At 41.9% G+C, this 19463-nt stretch overlaps 1 protein-coding gene across 2 annotated transcripts in view; it reads right to left on the bottom strand.

Moving 5' to 3' along the window:
- Positions 1-10367: 10367 nt before the first annotated feature.
- TM2D1 (TM2 domain containing 1) overlaps positions 10368-19463 on the bottom strand; it is a 49241-nt gene continuing 40145 nt past the window's right edge. For both annotated transcript variants that reach the window (XM_032795521.2, XM_075067648.1), the window contains exon 7: positions 10368-14110. The gene's annotated coding sequence lies outside the window, so the exon portion shown is untranslated. The remainder of the gene's footprint in view (positions 14111-19463) is intronic.

The following is a 19463-nucleotide window of genomic DNA, read 5'->3' on the forward strand; positions in this document are numbered from 1 at the left end:
TTTTCCAGGGATTGAGGTGAGACTGATTGGTCTGTAGTTCCCTGGATCTTCTTTTTCCCTTTCTTAAAGATAGGTACTATATTTGCTTTCTTCCAGTCCTCTGGGACCTCTCCTGTTCGCCATGAATTTTCAAAGATAATGGTCAACGGCTCTGCAATCACATCAGCTAACTCCCTCAGCACCCTCGGATGCAGTTCGTCCGTCCCATAGACTTGTGCACGTCTAACGTCTTTAAGTAGTCCCTAACCTGACCCTCTATCACAGTGGGCTGCTCTCCTCCTCTCCTCTCTGCGTTCCCCAGTGTAGTAGTCTGGGAGTTGATCCTGCCCGTAAAGACTGAAGTGAAGAAGGAATTGAGTACTTCAGCCTTTTCCATATCTTCCACACTAGGATACCTGCCTCATTGAGTAAGGGACCTACACCATCCCTAGTCCTCTTCTTGTTGCTTACATACTTGTAAAACCCCTCCTATTATCCTTCACATCCCTTGCTAGTTTCAACTCAAATTGCCCTTTGGCCTTTCTGATTCTATCCCTGCAGGCCCGAGCAATAATCTTATATGCCTCCCCAGTCATCTGTCCAAGCTTCCATTTTTTTGTAAGCTTCCTTCTTTTGCTTCAGCTCACCACTGAGTTCCCTGCTAAGCCATGCTGGGCACTTTCTACGCTTGCTGTTCTTTCTGCACATCGGTATGGTATTTTCCTGTGCTCTTAGCATGGTTTCTTTAAAAAACTGCCAGCTCTCCTGGACACCCATCCCCTTCAGTTCAGCTTCCCAGGGAATCCTGCCATCATTTTCTCTAAGGGAGCTGAAATCCGCTTTTCTGAAATCCAGGGTTTGCGTTCTGCTTCTCTCCTTCCTTCCTTTGACCAGGGTTCTGAACTCTACCATGTCATGATCACTGCTGCCCAGGTTGCCGTTCACCCTTACTTCCCCCGATCAACTCTTCTCTGTTTGTGAGCAGGAGGTCGAGAGGCGCAAGGCCCCTCGTTGGTTCCCCCAGCATTTGTACCAGGAAGTTGTCCTCAGCGATCTCCAAAAACTTCCTGGATTGCCTGTGCACTGCTGTATATTCTCTCCCAGCAGATATCAGGATAATTGAAATCTCCCATGAGAACCAGGGCCTGTGATCTACAGACTTCTGCTAGTTGTCTGTAAAAAGCCTCATCCACCTCTTCTTTCTGGTCTGGTGGTCTGTAGCAGACACCACCATAACATCCCCCTTGTGACATTCCCCTCTAAATTTAACCCAAAGACTTTCAACTGGCTCATTTCCAGTTTCGTAGTGGAGCTCTGAGCATTCATACAGCTCTTTACATACAGCGCTACTCCTCCCCTCTTCGCCCCTGCCTATCCTTCCTGAACAGCTTATACCCATCCATGGCAGTGCTCCAGGTATGCGAGCTATCCCACCATGTCTCAGTTATGCCAATAACATCGTAATTCCCTGTCTGTGCCAGTACTACTAATTCTTCCTTCTTGTTTCCCAGGCTCCTCGCATTTGTGTACAGGCACTTTAAAAATTCAGCCAACTGCCCTACTTTCTTCTGCTGCTTATTTCCCCTGTTGCATCCTCCTCCTTGAATTGTCTCCTGGTGTTCTCTTTTCCTACACACCTCAGATATAAGGGCTTCATTAGGACACTTAAGGCAATGATTTGATTCCCCACCTCCCAGTTCCGATTACTTTCTCTTTCTCCCTGCCATTACAAACCCCGCATTCTCCAAGTTCCATCCCTTCCTCCAGGTTTCCCTCTTTGAGACTTACCTTGGGTTGCTTGGTCACTTCCCCCGTCGAACCTAGTTTAAAGCCCTCCTCACTAGGTAAGCCAGTCGACGTCCAAAAATGCTCTTCCCCTTCCTTGACAGGTGGAGTCCATCTTTGCCTAGCAGTCCTCCTTCCTGGAACAGTAGTCCGTGGTCGAGGAAGCCAAAGCCCTCCTGACGACACCATCTCTGCAACCAGGATGCATCTGTCTCTGCCTAGGCCCCTACCCTTGACCGGAAGAATCGAGGAGAACACCACCTGAGCACCGAACTCCTTCACCCATGCTCCCAGAGCCCTGTAGTCACCTTTGATCTGCTGAGGATCACCTCTAGCAGTATCATTGGTTCCCACATGGATGAGTAGCATGGGGTAGTAGTCAGTGGGGCGGACAATTCTCGACAATACCTCCGTAACATCTCGGATACAGGTATGGGGGCAGGGATGTGGATAGGGTTCAGGGCAGTCAGAGAGTGGGGAACAGGGGGGTTGAATGGGGGCAAGGATCCCCAGGGGGCAGTCAGGAAGGAGAGGCGGGTTGGAGAAGGTGGCAGGGGGCAGTCAGGAGCAGGGAGAAGGGGTGGTTGGAGGGGGTGGGTCCCGGGGGGCAGTCAGGAATGAGAGGAGGGTTTGGATGGGGTGACAGGAGCAGTCAGGAAGGAGGAGGGGTGGATGGGGCAGCAGGGGGCAGGCACGGGTTCCAGGGGCAGTCAGGGAGAAGGGATGGTTGGATGGGGCAGGAGTCCCAGGGGGCAGTCAGGAATGAGAGGAGGGTTTGGATGGGGTGACAGGGGGCAGTCAGGGTCGGGGATCGGGGGGCTGTCAGGAGACAGGGAATGGGGTGGGGTGGGGTGGATGAGACAGGAGTCCCAGGAGGCCATCAGGGGGCAAGAAGCAGGAGAGGTCGGATAGGGAGTAGAGGCCAGGACATGCCTGACTGTTTGGGGAGGCACAGCCTCCTCTAACCAGCCCTCCATACAATTTCAGAAACCCAATGCTGCCCTCAGGCCAAAAAGTTTGCCTGCCCCTGCTCTATAGGGTCTTTTTTTTGGTTAATTGCTGAATCATCATCTGGAACAATGAGGCCCTGAGCCAATGAGCTGAGGGTAGAAATAAAAGTAATAATAACAGCTAAGCAAAAAAGCTAAATTTTCAAAATGAGTAGATAATCTAGAACAATGGTATAGATTCTAATCAAGATAGTGAAAATGACACCCTCAGAAACCCAACCAATGGCTTCTGACTATACTGATACCAATACTTTGTACATACTTCTCATCTAGAACAGAGGCTCTCAAACTGGTGGGGGAGGCAGGCCACCAGGTGGGGTGCAGAATGTATTCTGGGGTGCCATGAGAAGCTTTAGGGGGGAAAAATGTACTGCGCCCATTTTACCCACAACAATGAATAACTAGCAAAGCTGATTCCTCCAGACATATCAGGTCCTCAGCTGGCACTGTGCCTTTGACTCTAGGTGGCGCTGTACATTTGGACAGATGTCTGTTAAGCTTGCCTAGCATGATACAAAGTCGTTACCATCTGTACGTTAATCTGTTTGCTACGATGTGGCATGTACGTTTAATTGTAAGCATCGCCTATGATCACAGTTTTGCTTTTGCTTTTATTACAATGGATCGTTGGCTCATTTGTACAACAGCAAAAATACCAACTCAAGGGAAAACAAAGACAACGAAACGGATTCAAGTGAAGTACCTTTGCCGCATATATCGGCGTATGTACTTGTATGGTGCGTGTGTGTGTGTAAATTTCTATAGTCAACGAAGGGGGACGCAATCAAATACATTTGAGAAATACTGATCTAGCAGGATCTCAAAACACTTTGCAAACTGTGTACACAACTTTAATGCCAATAAAATGCAGCCATCTCACAGAAGTGAAGAATAATTTAAATGAAATTACAATGGAAATGTATTTAAGTGGGATATAAAAAGCAGTGTTGCAACTTGGCCAGGACATTAGGGCTAAGATCCTTGCACCTACTCTTGCAAAAATTATTGTAACATCTTTAATTACCACAAATCTATGGTGCTAGTTGTATGTCTCATGGGAAGGATTATTGCTATTTTTTTTATTTGTCTGACCGAAGTGCCTTGGTGCCTTAGTCACGCTAAAGACCACATTGTGCAGACACAGAACAAAAGATAGTCCCTTCTCCAACGAGTGTACAATCTAAGGTGAGAAGAGAAAACAGATGGATATAGATGGACAGGGAGTACAAGGAAACACTGAGAAAATACTGGGCCTCATGAAAGGTATCAGTGCACGAGTGCCCTAACTTCTGTCAAATTTTTGTAGGCGTCATGGCACTGGGGCATTTTAAGGAGGGTTTTGAGGGAGAATAATAAGATAAGATTGTCGATGCTTACGGGGGACCCCCACCCAAGCCTGTGGGGCAGCATGGGAGATAAGGCTTGTTTAAAAATGTAACAAGTGGGCAATGGAGGCTGACATCTTGGGCCATTGGGAGTAGATATTTTGCTAGTGAATGAGTGATGACAGATAGGGTACGCCAGGCCATGAAGGAAGGATTGGCTCAGTTCTGACTCAAAAGAAAGATTGCTAATTATTGAGTCATCAACTCTACTTCCTAGAGTATCCAAGGGTTTCCTTGGAGGTCTCCTTTCCAAGTTCTGACAAGATCCAACACTTCTGAATCCATGCAATGGAATGCAATTGGAATTTTAATAGACTGAGAGAGAAATGCAGGGCTGGAAGGGACCAGTCATCAAGTCCATCCTCCTGCACTGTGGCAAGATCAAACAAACCTAGATCAGCTTAGACAGGTGTTTGTCCAACCTCTTTTTAAAAACTCCAGGGGGGTTCCACAGCCAGCCTTAGAAGCCTAGTCCAGAGCTTCACTACCAGTATAGTTTGAAAGATTTTCCTAATATTTGCCCTAAATCTCCCTTGCAGCTGATTAATCTCACTACTTACCTTCAGTGGACATGGAGAACAATTGATCACCATCCTCTTTACAGCAGCCCTTTCTCAAAACTAAACATACCCAGGTTTTTTTAACCTTTCCTCATAAGTCAGGTTTTGTAAACATTTAGCATTTTTGCTGCGCTCCTCTGGACTCATGCCAATTTACCCACATCTTTCCTAAAGCGTGGCACCCAGAATTGGACACGGTATTCCATCTGAGGCCTGATTAGTGTCGAGGAAAGTGGGACACTTACCTCCCATGTCTTACTGACGACATTCCTGTTAATACACCCCAGCACCTTGGTAACCATTTTTTTTTCCAGTTGCATCACATTGTCGTGATCCACTATAATGCAGTGTACAAGAAATTACAAAAGGGAATCATACTTGGCTCATATTTTCAAAAGTGACTAGTGATTCTTTGGGTGCTTCAATTTGGGTGCCCAATTTGAGTCACCAACCCTCTGAAAATCAGGCCCCTTTAAGGTATCTCAGATCAAGCACCCAAAACTAATTACTTTCCCTTTATAAGTAGAAACAATGGGTCCTGGTCCATAGCTAGGGCTTTTAGACACTTTGGTAACACAAATGATAAATACAATAATAAAATATGTCTACAGTCCAACACCTATTTATGCCATTCCGAAAGGGATGTCCTTTTTAGAAAATATAGCATGTTCTGGCATTCAAAGAGTTAATCTGCTGCCATCTAGTGGACTGTGAATAACTTGCAAGCTGCCTTTATAACTGCCCTATGGATACAGTTTGTGTATTAAGGAAAGACTTTAAAAGTTCTTAATCAATCTAATACTCTGTCAAATTGTCCATGTTACACATTTTTAATAATTCTCTAGATAATAAAGGTTTTTACCCAGAAAGTCAACCAGAATTAAATTACTTTATAACAGATTTCCCCCCCAGGGACACTTCTTACATAATGCAGTAAGTGCATGCTGTTCCGACAGCTTTCAGAGAGAACAAGGGCTTTTGTATTGAAATATAGAAAACAACATGATTAATTAGTTTCTCATTCTTTTTCTTTTATTCTATATTGCTAGGGAATTTTTTTCCTGAAAGAAACTAACAGAAGATGAGTAATACTCACTTCCAAAGCTTACCCACTTGGTCAGTTTGGTTGCGTAAGCGCTAGAAACTTTTATACAAAAATACTTCTGAGAAGTACAGTCTGTCCTGTAGCTGTTGCACTGAAATGCCTAGCAACCTGATCTCAGAGGACAGTCATGTGAACAACTGAACTGTTCCTTTGCTCCATGTTTAACTATTTGTCGCTGGACATTTTGTCTCAAAAGCTTTAATATTTAATTAGATCCGGCCTCAATCCCTGTTGTTACAGTTTTGCAGCTATCTCTGCTCTCCCCAAATGTTGCAGTTTGTTTTCCTGCAGTGCAGGGGCAGGCTGTCGGGGGGAGTGAATTGTGTTTCTGCGGCAGATGTGACTCTTTTATTTCAATTGATTTTCAGTTAATAACTTTTAACCTCCTGAACCAATGAGTCTGCTGCATGGTTTATGCATCAAGGAGCAGAGCTGCTGTATGGCAGGATGAAAAGTACAGCTGTTGCATGTGTATGGAGCAAATAGCACCATGGTAACTGTTAAAGAACTAATCAGAGATGTGGAAAAATATTCCAAACTCCTCTTTATCTTCTAAAAATATGCCACTACCACCACCAAAGGCTTTTTCAATGTCAACAGCTAAGGAGATTTATAACTCACTAAAATTCTCTGGGGAGCAAAGAATTGGGAGATTGAACAACACCTCATCTATCCACATGGCAGTTACTTATATAAGGAAGTAAGCAATAACAACATTAACAGCAGTCCTCACTTGCCTTCATTCTCCAACTCCAAGTCTTACACCAAGAGGGCTTTCACTTTGCTCAGTCAAGGAGTTAAGATGATTTGCTATGACTTATTTTTTATAGAGCACCCCAAATATTCCAAGGCACAAGGTACCAGGGACAGCCCTGTCTCAAAGGAGTTCCACTTGTAGACGTAAGACAACAGAAGGTAACAAACAAAATGGTGGGGGGAGGTGGCAAGAGTTGCAACAACATGATAGTGTGGTTAAATCTATTGTAGGCGCTCAAATGTCTGAGCACACTCAAGCTTTAATCTTCACAGGAGTCTTGTTCCCAATTTACAGCTGGGAACTGAGATACAGAGAAGCTAAGTGACTTGCCCAGTGTCACTCAGGAAGTCTGTGGAAGAGCAGGGACATGAAGCCAGTTTTCCACATCCTAGGCTAGTGCCAGAACTGCTGGACCATGCTTCCTCTGCTTACTCAGTTACACCTGGATGGCTCTGGGTTTGAGCGTTGTTCTCTTTCTTAATACAGTTTGTGAAGGCAGCGCAGAGGAAGTGAATTTTTAGGAAGGATTTGAATGGTGAGGGTGGTTGGTTAGCAGCCTGTCTGCAACTCCACATCACCCACTGTTTTTTAGTAGCAGGCCCTCACCCAGACTTCTTAGTGGTTACTGGTGAATTGTGTGCACACTGATGGGAAGGAACATTGTCTTAGTGGATAGTCACTGGCACTGCTGGCCTATGAGGCAAGTGTTTGCAGGTTGCTTGTGAAATTGCGGCTCACTGCCATACAATAGTGCATACCATCTTCGAACACAGTTTTGAATTTTTTGGAGAGGACTCCAATTTTCTTGGAGAGATTTAACAGCCAGCAATGGGTAGACTTCCCCCCTGAGCTGAGGAGGACCAGGGAAAGCAGAGAGGTGTGGATTTCATTCAGAGCTAATTGAGGAAGTGTAGTATCAGGGTTGAAATCATGTGGGCAGGGGGATGTTATCTGATACAAATAAAAAAAGAATAGGACAGCAGCATAATTCATGTATACAGCCACAATAAATGATTAAAAGGCAATGGACCAAAGCTTGGAAACATCCACAACATGTACTGGCCAACAACAGGCAGGAGTCGGGAGCAGAAGGCCATGATACTCACTCTCCATTGCCAGCTCAGGTTGCATCTCTGCACACATCAGGGTACTAGAGGAGCAAAAGCCCATTAATCTACTATGGACCATGCCTTCCGATGTTCCTCGGGACTGGGCTGGGCAATTGCCAGCTCATCACCTAACTCTCTATTCAGTTACTCCCTCTCCCTTTCCCCACACCTCCCCAATCAGCTAGTAAATCTGTAGCCTCATAAAACAACTCTCCAGGTCTAGAACTGCTGCCCTCAACAGGGCTCCTCTGAAAGGTGCTACAACTTGGTGTTGCTGGGTGCCAGGTGCTCCCAAAATCTTCTGGTGGGAGGCTTGCAGTGGTGCCAACTCTCATAATTTTGAGTCTCATGACATGATGTCCATCTTAAAGTTCCAGTTTCTGGATTCATGTGATTACGTGAGACTCCCAGCTTTCACTTAAAGGAACAAGTAAAGTTTTAGCCCTTATGCTTTCAAAGAAAAGCTTGAAAACATGACCCAAGTGCACTCTGAAGGCTCAGAACCCAGAAGCAAAGAACAAGACCTCAAAATGTATTATTTTTCAAAACTGCATGAATTTTAAGCCAATCTCCTGATTTTTTTAAGCCTCATTCATAACTGTGGCATTGAACTTACACAGCACAACTGAGGGGAAGAACTATCCTTTTCTAATAAAAAAACTGCCACAGAACCTTTATTGTCCACACAGAGAGGAGATTTTTTCTTTACAGGCTCAGCTAAAAGACCCCTAAGGAAAGTGTAAGTCTGCTCCTTAGCAGGGAAGAAGAGGTAGTAACATGACACAAAGAAAGTGGTAGTAACATGACACAAAGAAAGTGGAGGTATTTAATACCTATTTTGCTTCAGTCTTGACTCAAAGATTTAATTGTGACTGGATTCATAACACAATTAATATTAAAAAGGGGGAAGGAACACAAGCCAGAACAGGAAAGAACAGGTTAGAAAATATTTAGATAAGTTAGAAGTAGTCAATTCAGCATGGCATTTGAAGCAACCTTGGAACCATTAGTGATTATCTTCTCAAACTTATGAATGTCAGGTAGGACAATAAGCCCTCATAGTAGAGGGGGAGAGATAGCTCAGTGGTTTGAGCATTAGCTTACTAAACCCAGGGTTATGAGCTCAATCCTTGAGGGAGCCATTGAGGGATCAGGGTAAAAATCTGTCTGGGAATTGGTACTACTTTGAGCAGGGGGTTGGACTAGATGATCTCCTAAGGTTCCTTCTAACCCTGATATTCATGATTCTAATCTGCAGCAAGGAAGATTTAGGTTAGATATTAGAAAAATCTTTCTGACTACTTAAGGATAGTTAAGTACTGGAACAGGTTACCAAGGGAGGTTGTGGAATCCCCATCACTGGCAGCTTTTAAGAACAGGTTAGACAAACATCTGTCAGGGATGGTTCAGGAATATTTAGTCATGCCTCAGCAAGAGGGGGATGGACTACATAACCTCTTGAGGTCCCTCCCAGCTTTACTTTTCTAAGACTCTGATTTGAGCCTGTGCTTCCAAGGTGCCTACACCTCAAATCTGAAATGCACAGACCATAAAGCCAGGACCCCAATATGATATAAAACCAGAAATATTTTGGGAAAACTATTTCTTCTTGCTGATACTCTCCACAGAACTAGTCAGAAAAGAAAGAAGCTTGCTTGTCTCTATTAACACTTAGTCTGTAGGGGAAGCAGAGCAGTTCTGATAAGGATATCACATTTATCATCATCCAAGGTAAACTTTATAACGATATCAAATTTACAAATATAGCAGTCTGGCTTCACATTTAATTGGCTTACACTTTTGTATATATATATCATTTTTAAAGTGAGGGCTTTAAAATGCAATTTGGACAAGTTACTTGTGTAGAGCTGGAATCGTGTAGGCTCATCGCAACTTCGGTGACAAAAGCAGCACAACTTGTAATATGACCTATGCATAAGCTTAGATTTACAGTGTATTCATTATTTTAATAGCACTTAATGACTCAGTGTCAAAATTCTTTTTCCAACTTTTTTTATTTAAGGAAAAAGCTATTATGTCACAATCTCATGCCTCTTCTAATTGGATAAGCATTTCCTTTGTCCTTGAAACAGCAAAGTAGAATGTGTACCCAGGAGCTAGAGAATGAGAAAGCATCTGCCTTTGCCTTTGGCAGGCCTGAATTAAAAAACTCACTGCTTGTGCTATAATTTTTTGAATTCTGACTAGCACCTCCCTCCTCCGATTCCAATATGCAGTTCTAAATGTCAAGATAGGCCCATTTTAAAAAAAAATCCTTTGCTACAACGCATAGAACATCAGTGACCTGCATACAACAGAACGCAGGCTGTGATCCAGCAAAGCACTTAAGTGTAGTAGTCTACTGAAGTCAATGAAGTCACTAAAGTACGTGCTTAACTTTAGCATGTGCTTTGCTGGATTGAGGCCTAAATCTATTTCTATCAGAGACAAACAAAACCGAGCACTGAATACATACAAAACAGTTCTGTCAATTTTGTTTTTTAAAAGTACAACTTAAACTACATGGGATGGCTCAGGGTTACTTTACTTAGAAGAGGCTTCATTGTGTCAAATATTTAATGGAGAGGTTATGATGCCCTGCCTTCAGAATGTCAATGCATTAAAATGGAGCACTGCGGCGAATGTTAAAACTCCAGATGATAATGAAGCCAAACATAAAGCTGTCACATTTTTATTAATGTGTGAAAAATGTATTACCATATACCTATTACACAGATACGAGGTCAAGAAAAAGAGAAGACATACATGAGCTTTGGCTACTCTACTGCTTCTTACAGGTACTGGTGTACTGCGTTAGCAGCCATCCTTTGGACTCTGGTGCATAATTATGACTTGTTCTCCTTTCCAATTATATCAATTTGTATAACTACTCTACTGACATACATGTGTGTGTTTGCAATGCAGGTATTTATACCCTGGACAATGTTTCCCACCACAGTTTTTGATTAATATTAACACTTTGCCTGGTTATAACCTGCTTAAACCTCATATTTTCTGCACATATTTCAACCTGGCAAGAGATCATAATCATAGATTATTAGGGTTGGAAGGGACCTCAGAAGATCATCTCATCCAACCCCCCCCTCAAAGCAGGACTAATCCCCAAATGGCCCCCTCAAGGATTGAACTCATAACTCTGGGTTTAGCAGGCCCATGCTCAAACCACTCAGCTATCCATAATCTTTCTTCACAAATGCAGACCTTGTCATAATTATTAATGCCTTTGTCACCGCCACAGTATCTTACTGCAATGAGCTTTACAGATCACTTAGAAACTTCAGGTAGTGCAAAATGGAGTTTACCCATTTATTAAGTGGCATTTTTCACAATGAGAATGACACTCTTGTGCCATAGTTTTATTTACATGTGCAACTGAAGCTGCTGATTTTAATTTAAGAGGTCCTAAATGGTTTGTCTTCACTACTTAGGGACTCTGCCCCCTCCGTGTCCGATCACAAGTGTGATCAGCTGAAGCACAGACTAATAGCCTACAGTTTTAAGTGGGAGGGAATTTGGGGGCAAGCTGTTAATTGGAGTGAGTCCTCTACACTTAAATTCACTCCCCAAGTTGGTTAGAAAGGGCCCAGATGTATTGATTCTGTTGCTATGCTGCATGGTTCACCATTTACATAGGCTTTTCCCTGTGCTACAAAGGTTTTGAGGTTTTTGAATGACAGAAGAGTCTCTCTTTTTTTGGGATGGGGACTCAGAGACAATCAACTGGCTCTGAGTCAGTAGGTTAACTGTTTAATTTGTTGTGTAATTACATATTAGAGTTCAGCAGCATGCATTTAGGTTTCAATTGGCCTATTTTATACATTTTCTCATAACCTATAATTCAACACTGCATAGTTTCACCGCATGTCAAAAGTAACCACACTCCAGTAGCTTACCCTTTAAAGAGATTTCTTTACCATTAACTTTGTTTCAGTAGACACAGCCTGGACAGTGTTAGAGTGACAAGGACTATTTCCTTAATTACTGTACACTGATAATAGCATTTACTCTGGCAGCTCCAGTGCTATTCAATCAAGTGAGATCCAATACAAAAAAGCTGATTTGCCAAAAAAGAGATTAGCATAAGTGCCTACAGTCACATTCTATTTTTGAAGTTAAAGCTACTGTCTCTGTGAGCACTTCTTGTGGGAACTTTATGAAGATAAAATGGATTACTCTCATCTGAGATATCTGGGGAGAATTGCATTGAATCTCAATTTTTAGACTAATTGCATTTTTAAAGAAAATAATGAAAACAAACACTGTAAAATAAAGAATTGATCAAATCTGGGTTTCAAAGTGCTAAGGAGCATAAGAAAGGCATATTTATTATCTTATGTGGACATGGATATTTGTCTGTTGTGGTGCATTCTGCACTCCCCAATTTTATATTGCTGGACTTAGTCATCAGCCGATCTTGTGGTGACTAAAGCTCTTGCTTTTTATAATGAAATGCTATTATGTACAGTAGATCTCATATATGCTGGAAATACAGACTTCAGCATTAGGTACATTTGTAAGCAGAAGGTTAAGCAGGATATTTAAATAGTGAACTAAAATGAGATCAAGGCTTAAAACCAAATTGCAGTGAGGTATGAGAGAGGTGGTAAGTGGACATTAATCACCATACAGACTTAATCAGGTTTTAAGCACTCTTGGGGAAAACACCAAGACTCAGTCACATAGGGTCTGATCCTACCAACACTTATGCATGTAAATAACTTTACTCGTGGGAGAAGTCCCACTAATATTAAAAGTGTTTAAAAAGATCCAGACCATATTCTGCCTAAGCTAAAATAGCAACCACACGATCATTTTGTCCTAAAGGGAACTGAAAGTATGAGTAGTTGTAACCTCACTCAAATCGTCACCTGACGCATGATAACACACATGTGGCCAGGGAGCATAAAGATCCATTTTTCCATGTTTTATCCCTTGCTGCAGTCTATTACTCTGACATCAAGACCACAGACAATCAGTAATTGCCAAAGACGAGTCTGCTAAAACCATGGAGCTAGTGCCTTCTCATGGGACTGAGCTCATTGTCTCAGGGACACATTTAGCAATCACAAATCCCGGCTTAGAACACTAGCCCATCTCTACTCTTATTTCAGCACTTGCACAATGGACTTTTAAACTACTACTAAAATAAAAATTCCAACCGGACAGCAACATTTCCATAGATATACAATTCATTGTGACAAGGCAGTTTTATTAGATGCTTGGAAATACTAATATGCTTCCTCATTTAATTCTATTCCCCCAAATACAAAACCATACAACCCTCAAACTCCAGCCCGGAGCAAGTTTAACGTCCTCTTTGGGATTGTCTCAAACAGTAGTAAAACAGATCCAACAACCAGGGTGAGTACAAGATGATCTAGCCTTGGCTGGGAGGGGAAGGGGCTGTGAGGGGAGAAGAGGTAGAAGTGGGGAAGTGAGAAATGGGGCAGATATTTCCATTGTTTATCTTTTCAAGGAGTAGCAAAATGAAAAATTTTAAACCCCTTAATTGTGATTGTAGAAGAGGGGCAGTGATGTAACTGTTCTCAGGGAACAATATTCTTATTTTGTGGGAGGAGGTGAGCCAAGATACTTAAGCTCTAGAGAACCTTTAACACAGGAAGCTATTTATCATAACAAGCTTGGTTGATACTGCTCCCATACTGAACCAATTAGATTAGCCTATTTCGTCATACTTCATAACCTGGGATGATAGGTTTCCAAGCATGGTACAGTGCAGTAATTGAATTTTGATCAAACACACATGGCTCATAACTCTGTATGTGAAACTTTCAGAACAGTTCACAGCTTTTAAATATCCAGTCAACATGTTGCCAAAAGTACAGGATGTACTTGATGCAAGTGGGAAGGAGGAGAGAGAGTGTGCTGTAACTTGGTACAGCTGTAAAACAAACATTTTTTATTCTGATTCTGTTCCTACTTTTGCAAAGGAGCTGGGAGAAAGATAGCGAATGTCAAGTCAGTCACTTTTCATCCTAGCCCCCAAACCTACCAGATACACACTTACACTAGCACATGCTTTTAAATTCAAGATACTGTTTGAAATACCAGGAATTATGTTTGTTAGCATGATGTTCATTGCTCATGCTTATTTAACAAAATAACTGAAAAGTGATGCACATCTTCCTCTTGATAGGGCTACAGTGGACGAGATCATGAAATGACAGCCCTGAACGATAAAGATTCCTCCTTTCCCCGGCTTCCGTTATTGTCTATGCAATCCATACAGTGGGATAGTCCTGCTCTCTTCAGACTATGCAGGGACAGTCAGTCACACAGACGCTGGTATCAGTCAGGTCCTTAGCAGACAGTGGCTTCCCATTACATGTTTTCTGTACGTCTTCCTCTCAGTAAATGCAAGGGGTTTGAAAGAGGTCTCTAAAGAGAACAGAAAATAGTAACCATTTCATTCCCAATAATTTTTGGAACAAGATATTTACCATAAAATATGTCCAAAGCACAGTGAATCTGAACAGCAAAATGAACATTGCGTGTTTTGGTACTTGTTAAAATAATACGTCTGATAAATACAAGTTACAGCTGCCACCTGGCCCACAACCATCCTAAGCATGCCAGGGCTTTTTAAAGCAGTGGTTCCCCAACCTACATGTTTCAGTAATAGCACATCACTGCCAACCTCTTCAGATGTGTGCACTCTACCCTGCCAGGGAGCTGGGCCTGCTTCAAACTCCCGTTTCATGCAATTCTGTACAACTGCAAGGGATACACTACTGATTCGGCTGAGAGCTTTGTTTATATTATGCTGATCCAAATGACCAAAAAAGATTGGGAATCTTCCACCTCACAGCCTTCTTACACACCTGTTTTGGAGCACAGGTGGGTAAATGAAAAAAAGTTACAGCTTCCAAAGGGGAAAATGGTGCTTTCCAGATTTAACCAAAATGTGGATGCCACTTGGTCTTGCCTTTGGGTCAGGACCAAGTACAGTGACATAGTGCAACCACCAATGTAAGCTTTCTAAACTCAGAACAGAGTCCAAGAAAAAATGACTAACTGAAGCTGTTGCAGAGGAGACAGAAAAAGAACTTAGCGTGCCACATGTCAAAACTGGGTCCAAGTTTCAGCTCAAGGCAAGGTTAAAAAACAGGCCTGTTATAATCCTCTTAAAGAGAGGATTTATACAGTAATTACAGTAATGGAAACTGATCTTTATAATTCTTATACCAGCTACAGAGCTGCTGTGTCATATGCATCTGCAAAGGCTGCTAGCTACTTTTCTCACAGACTGCAGATGCAAACTTGAGAACAGACCGTTCAAACCTATGGAGGCAGAACTATCAAAACAGAGCCCGGGCATGTCCAAGATCTAATTAGGCTCAGGGGCTAAAGATAAAAAATCCTAGAAGAAGCTGGGAGTATGCTATTTTTTTCTGTTAAGATGGAGAGATGCTGTACAATATATTTTAATTTCTTGTTCATGGAATTTGTAGAACCAGGTTTTCCTTTCATACTGCGTAAACAGGTTTAGAATGCATTTGTTTTTATCTTTCCATTTCCTTTCCTTTGTTACAGCCTGAGGTCCACAGAGACAACACAATGGTAACAGCATCCTGTTCTGGCACAAATTCACCTCACATTCACACTCCTGTTAATCTCTGTTGTGCAAGAAAGAACAAGAGTGCTAAATCTTTGCCTGTGTACTAAAGAGCAGCTTCAGCAGACCTAGGAATTCAGCTATGGGGTTTGGTTCCACCTACAGGAAGCAGAAGGCAAAAAGAAAAATCATGCTCTCCAGCTTCTGCTGCACCTTATTCCTCAGGTCTAGAACCTGCAACCAGGCTTGTTGAAGTCATCTATCCAGTGTCGGATTAATGATTTTGCCACTCCAAGGCCCTGAAATAATTGCCTCCCCCGGCCCCATATGAACTTGTTTTAGTTTTTTTACAAATTCGTTTGAACTAAAATGAATCTAAATATCATTAAAATAATTGAACACTTACAAGTTTTATTATAAATAAAATTACAAGTACAGAGGACCCTTGCTTGAATGCGCATCTGTATAGCCCGATTTCGCTTATAGCGCGGGACTGCGCATGGATCCAAAACTAAAAATGATTAATTTCTTCCTTTCGGTCATATTATTAATGTTTAGGATTCTCGTGAGTACGTTCACTACATGGCATCGCACTGTCATTGGTGGTTTCAATATGCGCTATGATTGGTAGAATCACAGCGATTACAAAAAATGCTGCTATTATAAATTTGCCACCGTAGGCCTTGGCCTTGTTGGCCTACGCAATAACACACTGCTGCATCTATCCAGCCCAGTTCTCCTGACTTCATTCATGTAAAGGACTCTGACTGGGTGCCAGGTCATCTCTAAATACTAATTAATATAGTTCTGAAGAAGTCAAGCTTCTCCAAAGTCCTTCAGGAATTGTGGAACAAGGTCCACAAGAGACTGGTATTTTTGGCAGCTGATGCATGAATGAATAGGGTGTTACGTAGCACATAGATGGAAATATGCTTTAAAGTGGAAAAAATACTGATACAACCATGCTTGAAATATTATGGATCATTTTGGTCTTCTAATATCTGGTTAAAGATTTTGGAGAAAATCACAAAGAAAGACAGCAACTTTGACTTAGGCTTTGTCCACACTGGAACCTGAATGACAAAACTTTTGTTGATCGGGGAATGAACCCCCTCCTCACGACAAAAGTTTTGCCAACAAAAAGCACCGGTGCGTCAGCTCTCCGGCTGACTAAGCTACCACTACTCGTTGTGAGTGGACGTTTTTTGTTGGTGAGAGAGCTCTCTCCTGCCAACAAACAGTGGCTACATTGCACGCCTTTTACTGGTACGGCTGTACGGCACAGCTGTCTCATTAAAAAATGCGTAGTGTAGATGTGGCCTTAGAGTTTGGTAGGACTAGAAAACATCACAGTGTAACAAAGGCTGGCTTTGGGGTGGGGGCAAGGAGAACAGCAGCAGTTCCTGATTAAAACCTGATCTAACAAACACTAAAACAGATGCTTAAAATTAAGCACTTTGATGGAATGGAGCCTATGTTACTTTTGTGGTTAATTGCCTCCTGCAAATGCTGGCTGAAAAGAATATATCTGGCACATCACTGATGATTAAGATACATGCCCTTAGTGAGAGAAAAGAACTTGTGTAAAAAACCTAAGTCCACAGGTGCATATAAATATATGATGGACCTTTGCAACAAAGAGGAGAGTGTAAGAACTCAAAGTTACCAGACTGTACACACATATCTAAGGTTAAAGAACTGTATTATAGCATAGTAGAGAAATATAATTGAATCATGTAATTAATTACAGTCACAATATATGCCTATAAGACAGCAGAAACGTATGGTTGCCTATGCAACCTTATCTTTGACATTTCCCCAGTTGAGTGTTTAAGCGCACAACTGTAATGTTCCCAACATCATTTCGTGTACAGAATAGTGATAGAAATTGCAGCAGAAGCAACAGGAAGGGCAGTGGATCCAGAAATGGGCTAAATGAAGCTAAAAAAACATGAAAAGATGGAACATGTGAGAATACTAATACACAGAGCTGGGTAAGCAAATATAACCCAATATACTCTTGAGGAACAAAGGAAACAATAGTTGATGGGGTTACAGCAGATGTTTTCCAAAATAATCTGATAGAACATTTCAAACACAAAGATCTTCCTGCAGCTCTGAACAGTTTTACTGGGAGGCTACAACAATACACCTTTGGAAAGAATAAAACCTAGCATTCTAAGGTTTTATCAGGTACGGAAGTCAAAGCAGAGAACTGATATCTCTGTGTAGTAAGTGGAGAGAGAAAAAAGCAGCAGAGTCAACAAAACAGCATCAGGAGACATTAGCTATTTCCCCTGCCATTTAAATCATTGCAGTCCAATAGCAGTCAGAGAGTTTGCTCTTTAAAATGCTTTTAAAACAGTTTTCCTGGAAAACATGGTATGTGCATATTATGATGAGGTATACAGGTTGATGTGCACAACTAATGCAGCCATGTCCTACTCACACACAAAACCACACAAACTACAGCACAATGTATTCCCTATTTTTATATAAAAATTTAAAATATATATATTTTATATACATCCACCTTCTCTAATTTTCTTCCCACTGTACAAATCAATGCAACGTGCCCCAAAGTGATTTCTTTGACTAGGTACTACACTATGCTTCAATACTGCAGTGATGCATACTGTAGACAGAAATAATGACAATGTTTATAGAGAATACATGTCTGACTGGCATTCAGGTCATATGGGTTCAATTCCTGGCTCTGCCACACCTCAGCAAAGTAGTTGCTTTCTGCCCTTAAGTTCCCCACCTGTAAAACAGCAGTAATATTTCACCTCACAGGGCTGCTGAGAGGATAAGTTCATGCATGTCTGTGAAGCAGTCAGATAGTGTGGTGTTGGTGGTTGAGTTGGGGCGGGAAAATAACTATCTAGATATATGATTAGGATTTTCATTGCCTTTCTCTGTAGAGAAAGGCAAACCACCTATTCAGGGAAGAGCTCCAATCCTTTGAGAGGCTTGGAAACAGTAAGATCACTCAAAACTAGAGAAACAATAGGATGAGCAGCTTGATTTATGGGAGGATTCCACGGCATTCAGCAATTCAGAAAATCATGATAAACACTTAGATGCCTACTACTGCAGACAACTTGTCATGAATTCAGTGGTCTGGATTTACATCTTGCAAAGATGTTTTTACAGTCCTTATGGTAAACATTCAGTGCCTGACTCTTACAGCAAACGAAAATGCAGACCTCATTACTTCTCTAGTGATCCTGTCATTATCATGTGCCTGCTCAGTTAAGCCTCTCCAATTATTAGTATTGACCACACAGCTGAAGTCTAATCACATGAGGATGCGTGTGTTGAGCCGCACAAGATAGTTCAAGCACAAAATGATGTGCTGGCAAAAGCTGGACGAGGTATGTAACTCCTGTGATGTCTGTGACATTGTATGATTAAAATATGACATGTATATTATTGTTGCTACCACTGTTATACAATTGCAACAAATCTTACATGAAGCATATCATATTAAGGTATCAATGGAAAAGTTACAACCCATCAAATCTGATTACCTTATTTGTATGTGTGTATCGTCTTTGTATCTGAAGTTATGAATATTGACTATGTACCAGTATTTCAAATGTGATTGCTCCACGGGTAACACCCACTAGGTAGTTTACATCCAGTCTAGCCATTACATTGTGAATGGACCATTCAAGTTGATGGCCCGTGAATGAGCACAATGGGCCATGGAAGCAGCTTATCCATGCCTGATGGGCCTTCCTGTGGACGTTTTAGCCAGAATATGGGTAGTGGCTGCTTCTATGACTCACTGAAGCATGGAAGGGCATGTGACTAGCTCATTTGACTCTGGACTTCATCTAGTGCCTGTACTTTTCCACAAACTGCACTGAGGGCTTTGTTTGGGACAAGAAAGTTCCCGGCACATGGGAGAAGGTATAAAAAACCCTGGAAACATGTCCATTTTGCCTCTTTCCTGCTGTGATCTCTGCACTATGGACTTACACTAAAAGGAGCATTCCAATTAATGGAATCAGGAGCTTCCAATCTTTTGGAAGTTACCAGAGACTTTACAAGCCAGTGGTTTATTCCATCATTGCTTTAAACCTGATACAAAAACTCTGCAATGCTTGTATGTATTTGATAAGAAGACAGAGAATACATAGACTCTATATAAACCCATGGTGCACCCAC

Source organism: Chelonoidis abingdonii, chromosome 7 (assembly GCF_003597395.2).
Source record: "Chelonoidis abingdonii isolate Lonesome George chromosome 7, CheloAbing_2.0, whole genome shotgun sequence".
NCBI classification, from domain to species: Eukaryota; Metazoa; Chordata; order Testudines; family Testudinidae; genus Chelonoidis; species Chelonoidis abingdonii.